The following is a 13,476-nucleotide window of genomic DNA, read 5'->3' as shown; positions in this document are numbered from 1 at the left end:
GACCAAAGCACAGATTTCCACTGGTCTAATGTCCATTCCTTGTGTTCTTTAGCCCAAACAAGTCTCTTATACTTGTTGCCTGTCCTTAGCAGTGGTTTCCTAGCAGCTATATTACCATGAAGGCCTGCTGCACAAAGTCTCCTCTTAACAGTTGTTGTAGAGATGTGTCTGCTGCTAGAACTCTGTGTGGCATTAACCCCTTCCCGACATCGGACGCACTATACCGTCCGATGTCGGGTCCCCTGCTTTGATGTGCGCTCCGGCGGTGAGCGCACATCAAAGTCGCGACATGTCAGCTGTTTTTTACAGCTGACATGTGCGCGCAATAGCGGCGGGTGAAATCGCGATCACCCGCCGCTATTAACTAGTTAAATGCCGCTGTCAAACGCAGACAGCGGCATTTAACTACCGCATCCGGCCGGGCGGCCGGAAATGAGCGCATCGCCGACCCCCGTCACATGATCGGGGGTCGGCGATGAGTCAGGAAGGTAACCATAGAGGTCCTTGAGACCTCCATGGTTACTGATCGCCGGTGGCTGTGAGCGCCCCCCTGTGGTCGGCGCTCACAGCACACCTGCATTTTAGCTACATAACAGCGATCTGATGATCGCTGTTATGTAGCAGAGCCGATCGGGCTGTGCCTGCTTCTAGCCTCCCATGGAGGCTATTGAAGCATGGCAAAAGTAAAAAAAAAAAGTTAAAAAAAATGTGAAAAAAATAAAAAAAATATAAAAGTTTAAATCACCCCCCTTTCGCCCCAATCAAAATAAATCAATAAAAAAAAAATCAAATTTACACATATTTGGTATCGCCGCCTTCAGAATCGCCCGATCTATCAATAAAAAAAAGCATTAACCTGATCGCAAAACGGCATAACGAGAAAAAAAATCGAAACGCCAGAATTACGTTTTTTTGGTCACCACGACATTGCATTAAAATGCAATAACGGGCGATCAAAAGAACGTATCTGCACCAAAATGCTATTATTAAAAACGGCAGCTCGGCACGCAAAAAATAAGCCCTCAGCCGACCCCAGATCACGAAAAATGGAGACACTACGGGTATCGGAAAATGGCACAATTTTATTTATTTATTTTTTTTGCAAAGTTTGGAATTTTTTTTCACCACTTAGGTAAAACATAACCTAGACATGTGAGGTGTCTATGAACTCGTACTGACCTGGAGAATCATAATGGCAGGTCAGTTTTATCATTTAATGAACCTAGCAAAAAAAACAAACAAAAAACAAGTGTGGGATTGCACTTTTTTTGCAATTTCACCGCACTTGGAATTTTTTTCCCGTTTTCTAGTACACGCCATGGTAAAACGAATGGTGTCATTCAAAAGTACAACTCGTCCCGCAAAAAATAAGCCCTCACATGGCCAAATTGACGGAAAAATAAAAAAGTTATGGCTCTGGGAAGGAGGGGAGTGAAAAACGAAAATGGAAAAACGAAAAATCCCACGGTCATGAAGGGGTTAAGCTGGTCTCTAATCTGAGCTGCTGTTAACCTGCGATTTCTGAGGCTGGTGACTCCGATAAACTTATCCTCAGAAGCAGAGGTGACTCTTGGTCTTCCTTTCCTGGGGCGATCCTCATGTGAGACAGTTTCTTTGTAGCATTTGATGGTTTTTGCCACTGCACTTGGGGACACTTTCCAAGTTTTCCTAATTTTTCAGACTGACTGACCTTCATTTCTTAAAGTAATGATGGACACTCATTTTTCTTTACTTAGCTGTTTTTTTCTTGCCATAATACAAATTCTAACAGTCTATTCAGTAGGACTATCAGCTGTGTATCCTCCAGACTTCTGCACAACACAACTAATGGTCCAAACCCCATTTATAAGGCAAGAAATCCCACTTATTAAACCTGACAGGGCATACCTGTGAAGTAAAAACCATTCCCGGTGACTACCTCTTGAAGCTCATCAAGAAAATACCAAGAGTGTGCAAAGCAGTCATCAGAGCAAAAGGTGGCTCCTTTGAAGAACCTAGAATATAAGACATACTTTCAGTAGTTTCACACTTTTTTGTTAAGTATATAATTCCACATGTGTTAATTCATAGTTTTGATGCCTTCAGTGTGAATTACAATTTTCATAGTCATGAATATACAGAAAAATCTTAAAATGAGAAGGTGTGTCCAAACTTTTGGTCTGTACTGTAGATACCTTCCATAATGGAGGCGGATTGGAAGAGCCGGTATCATACGCTATCCACGGTAAAGCACCCCATGGTATCATAAGGTATCATGTGAGATGAGAGTGGCGGCCATGTTGAATAAGAGCATAGAGATGGGCAAGACCCAAAGTTTGATAATTAGATTCAAATCTCCCTATGGAAATGTTAAACAGTATATAATAAAATAGACATTTATTGCACAGGGTTCAAGTACAAAGGTTTCTATACATAGTGACAAAGAGAGGTGGAAGGAATATATTACAATCTAACAGTACAGTATTACAATGTGATAAAGATGCATACAATATCCATTTTAAATGCACAAATAGACTACGGCATCACCTCTCATGTCCTTAATTTGGTGGACACGCTAGCCTAGGAGTCTTCCAGAGGAATACTCTTATGATGGCTAAAATGCCGGAAAATAAGGCTCATAATCCAATGCTGGGTCCACTACTAAAATACGTGAAGAACACAAATAACACACAAATAAAATCAAATATAAAAATACTCCAGAGGCTTAGATTATTCTGAAATTATTGAACAGTGAAAAGTTTCTACAACTCATAACATAACTTATAAGAAGGATGAGAAGCTCAATTTATCATTAAGACCCAATGGGTCATTGTTCCCAGTTTCACTATCTATTGACACTCAAGCTGCGCCAGCCTGGGTTTAAGATCACTCCCCTTGATACCACCATAGATCTGATTGATTCCACGTCTTTCTAGTAGATCAGGATTGCAGGCATGTTGCAGCTTGAAGTGGCGGTCGCCTTTAAGGATGCTATGTCATCAATGGAAATGGATGCCTTAATGTCCCAGACATGTTCACTTGTAAATATCCACAGCTCCCGTTACGTGAGGCATGCATAAACAAAGTTTGTTTCCTATCAGATGAGCAAAAAGTAGCGACTCATTCAATGTTCCGACATGCCAAGCATGACCCACACAGCAAGCAGCCCTAGTGTGGTTTCCCTGTGTAGAATGGAAGGGAGGGTTGAGCCATATAGTGGCTTTTCACCATTAAGTTTTTAAGGTTGCTGCTTCTACCTGCTGTCAATAGGGGATTCTCAGGAAGGGAAGTAATTTTCCAATGTCTGGTTCCGTCCTCAGAATTGGCCAGTGTTTATTAAGGACTAGATTGTGGCCCAATTCTAACGCATCGGGTATTCTAGAATATGCATGTCCCCATAGTATATGGACAATAATGATTCCAGAATTCGCGGCAGACTGTGCCCGTCGCTGATTGGTCGAGGCAACCGTTATGACATCATCGTCGCCATGGCAACCATTATGACATCTACATCGATACTGTGCCCGTCGCTGATTGGTCGAGGCCTAGCGGCCTCGACCAATCAGAGAAGCGGGATTTCCAGGACAGACAGAAAAACCCTTAGACAATTATATATATAGATGTTAAGAATAGCACTCCACTGATTATTATATGTGGAGATAAACCTATTTGGTTCTTTCCTGGAGCCGGACAGGAGCTGGCCACGATTGGACGCTTTCGCCTGCTGGTATCCTTGTTTAATACATTGTCTGCTGTACCCCCGTGCACTGAACCTATCCTGAAGGTTCATTGTCTGCCTCTCAAAAGGTTCATCCATGGAGCACAAACCTCTGATTCGCAAGAACTGATCTATCGGGATCGCCTGTACAGTGGACGGGGTATGGGCTGAGGAGGCATGCAGAAAAGCATTAGCCAATGTCTCTTTGAGCTCTATCAGCATCAGGCACACAAATCTGGATGACTAAAAATTCAATCTGCTTCTTGTGCAACTTATGCATTAATTTTATACTATAATTATTTTGGCTTAAATGAGTCGTGAAGTCAAAAAGGTAATCTGCAGAGCCCTGCCAGATGACTAGCAAATCGTCAATATAATGGTACCAACATTGTACCTGGGTGGCGGAACATGCATCATCCCCGAGAACTTCCCTCTCCCAATACCCAAGACTAAGTTTAGCATAGGACGGCGTGCACGCCACACCCATGGCCGCACCTAGTTTCTGTTGAAAAAAAATCTTTAAATGTGAAAAAATTATGAGTAAAAGCATCCAAGATCAAATACTGTAATGACACATCCAGATTGCTTGTGCCTAGGAAAAATTCAATTGTCCTCAGTCCATGCTAATGTTAAATGCAGGTGACTCGACGTCCACCGTTACCAGCATCATGTCCCGCTTCAGGGTATGGCCATCCTGTCTCCTAAGGATATCAGTAGTGTCTCTGACATAGACAGGCAGCATCTCAACCAAAGGGTGTAGATAGTATTCTATAAATTTACAAATTGAGTCGCATAGCCCTCATATGCCAGAGACAATAGGACAGACTAGAGGATCCTAATGTATCTTTGGTAAAAGATAAAAAGTTGGTATAACTGGATTTGGATAAGGAGACCCACAAAGACTTTTTTAGTAATTATTCCCTGATATAGTGCCCCATCAAGAATCTGGAATATTTCCCTCTGAAATCCTAAAACTGGATTATATGAGAGGGGAGAATATGCCTCCCGGTCCATGATCTGTCTAAAGACCTCCCGCTTGTACATCCTAATAGGTCAGATCACCACGTTCCCCCCTTTGTCTGCAGGTTTAAATACAACATCATTGAGAGATCTCAATTTACAAAGTGCTTTCCTCTGAACCCCACTTAAATTGTCATGTATTCTACCAGTAGGAATTGACTAATTTGCAAAATATTTTGACTTGGGAACACAGAGAGAAAGGGGAGAATGTGGTGGATCTGGGAAGGATAGATGTAGGGATGTTAGCTGTGGAGGTCGCCGAACTTTTCCTTCCTAATTCCTCAAGAATTTGGATAGCTTCTTTTTCTTCCCTGCTGTTAAGGTCCAGATCAGAGTGGGTCTTTGAGTGCAGTTTTTTCAAAATGATTTTCCTTGAGAAAAGGTATAGGTCCTTCACTGTGGTGAAAATATCAAAGTTGTTATTAGAAATAAATGTTAAACCTAATTGTAAGACTTTACGATGGATATCTGACAGAGTATTTGAGGACAAGTTGATTACCTCTAAATTGTTGGTTTTACTCTTCTTTTCCATGGATTGGGGTGGAGTTAACCTGCATTTGTTGAATGACTTCCCTTTGTACATACTGGTGGATCTAGTTGGACCAAATCTCTCATTCAAATTAATGCTGGTACTAGTCCTCAATAATGGTTCCTCGTCTATAGATGAGGTAGAGAAGATGGAATTTCATTGGCTTTGGGACAGAGGTCTCTTATGACTTCTTGTAGCCATGTTGTGCATTCTGTATACTTTTTGGACTTTGTAGATGTTGAGATCCCTCTGATAAGTCAGCCGTTTACTTTCACAAAAACTTTGTGGGAATAATGTACTGTACAGTAGGTAGAGGGTACACAACTTTAGGAATGTTTCCTTCACCATACAGAGCATCTTTACTCACAGTTTCTATTCCTTTCTCTTTATTCGCTTACTCTCTATCACTGTTTCACTCTACTTCACCACAAACCAGCTCAGTACCACAGTCCAGTTAGCAAGAGTTCTATCCTCAACCCTCAGTTTTGTTTCTTCATTCCCCTCAATTGAATTATTTTGCCAATGTGACTGGTACTTAAATTCTCTGCTAGTCAGTGGAACTCCCACCCGAGACATTCTTGTTACCTCACGTACTATTTCCCATCTTGGCCTGTTATCTCGGAGTTATAAACTCTGGGCCGTGCTGCTAAGCATCCTCTCCCAGGAGCCATCTCTGATCGATCACTCTGTCTTTTGGTCACTTCTCTCCTTCCTTCCACTAGGAACTCACTATTCTTTGTCATGGTCTCCTCTCACGTTAGGGACACCCATGATTTCTGTTCACATTGGGTCCTAACTGACATTCTGACAGTAAACTGCCTCTGTCTCTTCATGTCATCCCCTTCCACTCTGGGCTAGTCTTAATGTTTAACTCTAACATTCCCTACTGTCGAGCAACATACAACATAACACCATTAACGCTTGTCACAGTTCATATTACGCAACACAATAATACACTTGTTCTTCAAGAGAGAATGGTCAGTATGTCCATTTCCTTATATCCTCATATAAGTTATTTTTCAATATGTGCAGACACATTGGTACTGCCCAATGCCACAAGAAGTTGACAAAATTGACTTGCAAGAGGAATTAACATTCTTGAAAGTAATATTATGATGACATATTCTGTGTTACCAGATTGTTGATTAAAGTTGTAAAGTTTAAAGGATGTAGAAATTATATTTTGGTAAATTCTAGGAAAACCATAGATAAAAATGACAATGTTTTTCATAAATGGAAATTACATTATATTCATATCTATATATAAGAGGCATCATGATTACATGCTAATCCCGCCCCCTGCACAGTAACTCCGCCCCCCACCACATCACCACACACAATCTGCACCACATCACCACATCACCACACATAATCCTGCCCCAACCCCATTACCACACACAATCCCGCCCCCACCACATTACCACACACAATTCCGCCCCCACCACATTAACACACACAATCCGCACCACATCACCACATCACCACACACAATCCGCCCCCCACAAATTCCCCCTCCACCACATCACCACACATAATCCCACCCCTTCAACACATCACCACACATAATCCCACCCCCCAACACATCACCACACAATCCCGCCCCCCAACACATCACCACACATAATCCCGCCCCCCCACATTACTACACATAATCCCGCCCCCCACCACATTACCACACATAATCCCGCCCCCCACCACATTACCACAAATAATCCCGCCCACCACCACATTACCACACATAATCCCGCCCCCACATAACCACACATAATCCCGCCCCCCACCACATTACCACACATAATCCTGCCCCCCACCACATTACCACACATAATCCCGCCCACCACATTACCACACATAATCCCGCCCCCCCACATTACCACACATAATCCTGCCCCCACCACATTACCACACATAATTCCGCCCCCCACCACATTACCACACATAATCCCACCCCCACCACATTACCACACATAATCACGCCTCCCCACCACATTACCACACATAATCCCGCCCACCACCACATTACCACACATAATCCTGCCCCCCCACATTACCACACAAAATCCTGCCCCCACCACATTACCACACATAATCCCTCCCCCCACCATATTACCACACATAATTCCGCCCCCCACCACATTACCACACATAATCCCGCCCCCCACCACATTACCACACATAATCCCGCCCCCCACCACATTACCACACATAATCCAGCTCCCAACATTACCATAGATAATCCCGTCCCCCCACCACATTACCACACATAATCCCGCCCCCACCACATTACCACACATAATCCCGCCCCCTCCCCATCACCACACATAATCCCGCCCCCCACCACATCACCACACCTAATCCAGCCCCCACCACATCACCACACATAATCCTGCCCCCCACCACATTGCCACACATAATCCCACCCCCCATTACCACACATAGTCCCGCCCCCTTACCCCATTACCACACATAATCCCGCCCCCCACCCCATTACCACACATATTCCTACCCGCCACATCACCACACTATTGTTATTAACTTAATTTTAAGTTAATTTACCACCTGCGTAAGCGCTATTGAATGTTGTCATTATTTACTTTAGTTTAATCACCAGCAGCGTTAATTAGATAGAAATGAGCGTGCCGAGCATTAGCTGGCTGGAAACATCTAGTTGACAATATACCTGAAAGCGCATCATGTCATGATTCCCCAATGGCATGGGAACATCAGAAACACAAAATAACAGACTAGCCCTCGGGTGATGGAAACTCAAGCTGACCGTGACCTAAATCTACCACACAACTAACAGTAGCCAGGAAGCATTCCTACGGCTGCCTAGATGCCATGCGCCAGCCGGAGAACTAACTACGCCTGGAAGAGGAAGGAACAGACCTGGCTTACCTCTAGTGAAATTCCCCAAAGATGATAGTAGCCCCCACATATATTAACGGTGAGTTCAGAGGTAAAGATATACACAGTATGAAGGTAGATTTAGCAAAGCGAGGTCCACTTACTAGATAGAGGAAGGATACAAAAGAGGACTTCACGGTCAGCTGAAAAACCCTTTCAAAAACCCATCCTGAAATTACTTTAAGACTCCTGTGTCAACTCATGACACAGGAGTGGCAATTTCAGTCCACAAGAGCTTCCAGTAACAGGAAATGACAAACTGTAAACTGGACAAAAAATACAAAACAAAAAGGACAAGAGTCCACTTAGCTGATCAGCAGACTGGTAGCAGGAACATGCAACTGAAAGACTCAGGTTACAATGATGACCGGCAAGGAAGTGACTGGAGAGCAAGGCTAAATAGGGAACTCCCAAAACTGATGGAAGCAGGTGAGCTGAGGCAGAAAAGAACACACAAGTCTCCAGTACCACCAGCCACCACTAGGGGAGCCCAAAAAGCGGATTACAACAGTACCCCCCCCCTTAAGGAGGGGGCACCGAACCCTCACAAGAACCGCCAGGGCGACCTGGATGAGCCCTATGAAAGGCATGAACCAAATCCGAGGCATGAACATCAGAGGCAGTTACCCAAGAATTATCTTCCTGACCATAGCCCTTCCATTTAACCAGATACTGGAGTCTCCGCCTGGAAATACGGGAGTCCAAGATCTTCTCTATAACGTACTCCAATTCACCCTCAACCAGCACAGGAGCAGGAGGCTCAGCAGAAGGAACCACCGGCACCTCGTATCTCCGCAACAACGACCGATGGAACACATTATGGATAGCGAAAGATGCCGGGAGGTCCAAACGAAAGGAAACAGGGTTAATAATCTCCAAAATCCTATAGGGACCGATGAACCAAGGCTTAAATTTAGGAGAAGAAACCCTCATTGGGACAAAACGGGAAGACAACCACACCAAGTCCCCAACACGAAGGCGAGGACCAACCCGACGCTGGCGGTTAGCAAACCACTGAGTCCTCTCCTGGGACAAATTCAAATTGTCCACCACTTGTTCCCAAATCCGATACAACCGATCCACCACAGCATCTACTCCAGGACAATCCGAAGACTCCGCCTGACCAGAAGAAAAACGGGGATGAAACCCCGAATTGCAAAAGAAAGGGGAAACCAAAGTGGCCGAACTAGCCCGATTATTAAGAGCAAACTCCGCCAACGGCAAAAAGGCAACCCAATCATCCTGATCCGCAGACACAAAACACCTCAAATACGTCTCCAAAGTCTGATTAGTTCGCTCCGTCTGGCCATTAGTCTGAGGATGGAAGGCAGACGAAAAAGACAAATCAATGCCCAACCTGGCACAGAATGCCCGCCAAAATCTAGAAACGAACTGGGTACCCCTATCAGAAACGATATTTTCAGGAATACCATGCAAGCGAACCACATTTTGAAAAAACAAAGGAACCAACTCAGACGAGGAAGGCAACTTCGGCAATGGCACCAAATGAACCATCTAGAAAAATGGTCACACACCACCCAGATAACAGACATCCTCTGAGAGACAGGAAGATCAGAAATAAAGTCCATCGAGATGTGCGTCCAAGGCCTCTTCGGAATAGGCAAGGGCAACAACAACCCGCTAGCCCTAGAACAACAAGGCTTGGCCCGAGCACACACATCACAAGACTGCACAAAAACACGCACATCTCGAGACAGAGATGGCCACCAGAAGGATCTAGCCACCAAATCCCTGGTACCAAAAATTCCAGGATGACCCGCCAGCGTAGAAGAATGAACCTCCGAGATGACTCTACTGGTCCAATCATCAGGAACAAACAGTCTACCAGGTGGACAGCGATCAGGTCTATCCGCCTGAAACTCTTGCAAAGCACGTCGCAGATCTGGGGAAATAGCGGATAATATCACCCCATCCTTAAGGATACCTGTAGGTTCCAAATCACCAGGGGAATCAGGCTCAAAACTCCTAGAAAGGGCATCTGCCTTCACATTCTTAGAACCTGGTAGATATGAGACCACAAAATTAAACCGAGAGAAAAACAACGACCAGCGCGCCTGTCTAGGATTCAGACGCCTGGCAGACTCAAGATAAATCAGATTCTTGTGATCAGTCAAAACCACCACCTGATGTCTAGCACCCTCAAGCCAATGACGCCACTCCTCAAATGCCCACTTCATGGCCAAAAGCTCCCGATTACCGACATCATAATTTCTTTCGGCGGCAGAAAATTTTCGAGAAAAGAACGCACAAGGTCTCATCACTGAGCAATCGGAACTTTTCTGCGACAAAACCGCCCCCGCTCCGATCTCGGAAGCATCGACCTCAACCTGAAAGGGGAGAGAGACATCAGGCTGGCGCAACACAGGGGCAGACGAAAAGCGGCGCTTAAGTTCCCGAAAGGCCTCCACAGCAGCAGAGGACCAATTGGCAACATCAGCACCCTTCTTAGTCAAATCCGTAAGAGGCTTAGCAACACCAGAAAAACCAGTTATAAATCGACGATAAAAATTAGCAAAGCCCAAGAACTTCTGAAGACCCTTTAGAGAAGTAGGCTGCGTCCAGTCACAAATAGCCCGAACCTTGACAGGGTCCATCTCAACAGAAGAAGGGGAAAAAATGTACCCCAAAAAGGAAATCTTTTGAACCCCAAAAACACACTTAGAACCCTTTACACACAGAGAATTCTCCCGCAAGACCTGAAAAACCCTCCTGACCTGCTGAACATGAGACTCCCAGTCCTCAGAAAAAATCAAAATATCGTCCAAATACACAATCATAAATTTATCCAGATATTCACGGAAAATATCATGCATAAAGGACTGAAAAACTGAAGGTGCATTAGAAAGGCCGAAAGGCATTACTAAATACTCAAAGTGGCCCTCAGGCGTATTAAATGCGGTTTTCCACTCATCCCCTTGCTTAATTCGCACCAAATTATACGCCCCACGGAGATCAATCTTGGAGAACCACTTAGCCCCCCTTATGCGAGCAAACAAATCAGTAAGCAGCGGCAACGGATACTGATATTTGACAGTAATTTTATTCAGGAGTCGATAATCAATACAAGGCCTCAGCGAGCCATCCTTTTTAGAGACAAAGAAAAACCCAGCTCCTAAAGGTGATGAAGAAGGACGAATATGTCCCTTTTCCAGGGACTCCTTAACATACTCTCGCATGGCAGCATGCTCAGGTACAGATAGGTTAAACAAACGACCCTTTGGAAATTTACTGCCTGGAATCAGATCTATGGCGCAATCACACTCTGGGGAGGGAGAGAACCAATTTTAGGCTCTTCAAAAATATCCCCAAAATACGACAAAAATGCCGGAACCTCAGAGGGAATAGATGACGAGATAGAAACCAAAGGTATGTCCCCATGAGCCCCCCGACATCCCCAGCTTAACACAGACATAGTTTTCCAGTCCAGTACTGGGTTATGAGATTGCAACCATGGTAATCCAAGCACTAACACATCATGTAAATTATGCAACACGAGGAAGCGAATCATCTCCTGATGGTCTGGAGTCATACGCATAGTCACTTGCGTCCAGAACTGTGGTCTATTACAAGCCAGAGGTGTAGAATCAATACCCTTCAGAGGTATAGGAACTTCCAGAGGCTCCAAATCAAACCCACAGCGCCTGGCGAAGGACCAATCCATGAGACTCAGAGCGACGCCAGAGTCCACATAGGCATCCACGGTAATAACTGATAATGAACAAATCAGAGTTACAGACAGAAGAAATTTAGACTGTAAAGTGCCAATAGAAAAAGACTTGTCAACCTTCCTAGTACGTTTAGAGCATGCTGATATAACATGCGCGGAATCACCACAGTAGAAGCACAAGCCATTTTTGCGCCTATAATTCTGCCGCTCGCTTCTTGACAGAATTCTGTCACATTGCATTTTCTCTGGCGTCCCTTCAGAAGATACCGCCAAATGGTGCACGGGTTTGCGCTCCCGCAAACGCCGATCAATCTGAATCGCTATTGTGATGGACTCATTCAGACCTGTGGGCGTAGGAAACCCCACCATGACATCCTTAACGGCATCAGAAAGGCCTTCTCTGAAAACTGCCGCTAGGGCACACTCATTCCACTGAGTAAGCACAGACCATTTACGAAATTTTTGGCAGTATATCTCAGCTTCATCTTGCCCTTGAGACAGGGCTATTAAAGCTTTTTCAGCTTGAATCTCCAAATTAGGTTCCTCATACAGCAACCCTAAAGCCAGAAAAAACGCATCCACATTGAGCAACGCAGGATCCCCTGGTGTCAATGAAAATGCCCAATTTTGAGGGTCACCTCGCAGCAAAGAAATCACAATCTTAACCTGCTGAACAGGATCTCCAGAGGACTGAGGTCTGAGAGAAAGGAATAATTTACAATTACATTTGAAATTCAGAAACCGAGATCTATCTCCGGAAAATACCTCTGGTGTAGGAATCTTAGGTTCAGAAATAGGAGTACGTATAACATAATCTTGTAAATTCTGAACCTTCGTAGCAAGATTATTTAAACCTGCAGCCAAACTCTGAGAGTCCATCCTTAAACCGGAGAGATCAGAGCCATTCAAGGATTAGAAGGAGAGAAAGGCAAGGCTGTAAATAGAGCAGAAATACAACTGAGCCAACTAAGTAGCAAACATGTGAGGGAAAAAAAAAAAAAAAAAATCTACAGACTTCTTTTACTCTCCTTTCTTCTGCCAATTACTTTAACAGTGGCCGGTCACACTGTCATGATTCCCCAATGGCATGGGAACATCAGAAACACAAAATAACAGACTAGCCCTCGGGTGATGGAAACTCAAGCTGACCGTGACCTAAATCTACCACACAACTAACAGTAGCCAGGAAGCATTCCTACGGCTGCCTAGATGCCATGCGCCAGCCGGAGAACTAACTACGCCTGGAAGAGGAAGGAACAGACCTGGCTTACCTCTAGTGAAATTCCCCGAAGATGATAGTAGCCCCCACATATATTAACGGTGAGTTCAGAGGAAAAGACATACACAGTATGAAGGTAGATTTAGCAAAGCGAGGTCCACTTACTAGATAGAGGAAGGATACAAAAGAGGACTTCACGGTCAGCTGAAAAACCCTTTCAAAAACCCATCCTGAAATTACTTTAAGACTCCTGTGTCAACTCATGACACAGGAGTGGCAATTTCAGTCCACAAGAGCTTCCAGTAACAGGAAATGACAAACTGTAAACTGGACAAAAAATACAAAACAAAAAGGACAAGAGTCCACTTAGCTGATCAGCAGACTGGTAGCAGGAACATGCAACTGAAAGACTCAGG

Source organism: Ranitomeya variabilis, chromosome 2, assembly GCF_051348905.1.
Source record: "Ranitomeya variabilis isolate aRanVar5 chromosome 2, aRanVar5.hap1, whole genome shotgun sequence".
Lineage (NCBI taxonomy): Eukaryota > Metazoa > Chordata > Amphibia > Anura > Dendrobatidae > Ranitomeya > Ranitomeya variabilis.
This window is presented reverse-complemented; position numbering follows the sequence as displayed.